Genomic DNA, 457 nt, shown 5'->3' on the forward strand with positions numbered 1-457 from the left:
AATCTGTTATCAGAAAATTTCCCTAAAAAAAAAACCCTATAATCTACCATTTTTAAAATTTATTTTAAACCACTTGATTGAGGTATGATTAACATGCAAAAAGTTGTACAATTTGATGAATTTAAAGATAAATATGCATCTGTGAAACCATCCGCACAATCTAGGCCCTAAAACTCCCCATTGCTTCCAAAAGTTCCCTCCCACACTCTTTATTATTATTTTTGTGATAAGAACAATTAACATAAGATCTACCCTCTTAGCAAATTTTAAAATGTACAGTACAGTGTTGGTAACTAAGCACTATGCTATATAGTATGTGAGTTACTAAGGAAGTTTTGAGACAGACTGTGCTATGGTCCATTACTTCACTTCCAAGAAACACGGTTGACTGAGTTCTTTCTGATTCACCTGTACAAGTTTCAACTTGCATAGTTTATCAGTGTTGCTGGGACGGCTT

This window comes from Otolemur garnettii, unplaced genomic scaffold, assembly GCF_000181295.1.
Source record: "Otolemur garnettii isolate 467f Iridium unplaced genomic scaffold, OtoGar3 scaffold00077, whole genome shotgun sequence".
Lineage (NCBI taxonomy): Eukaryota > Metazoa > Chordata > Mammalia > Primates > Galagidae > Otolemur > Otolemur garnettii.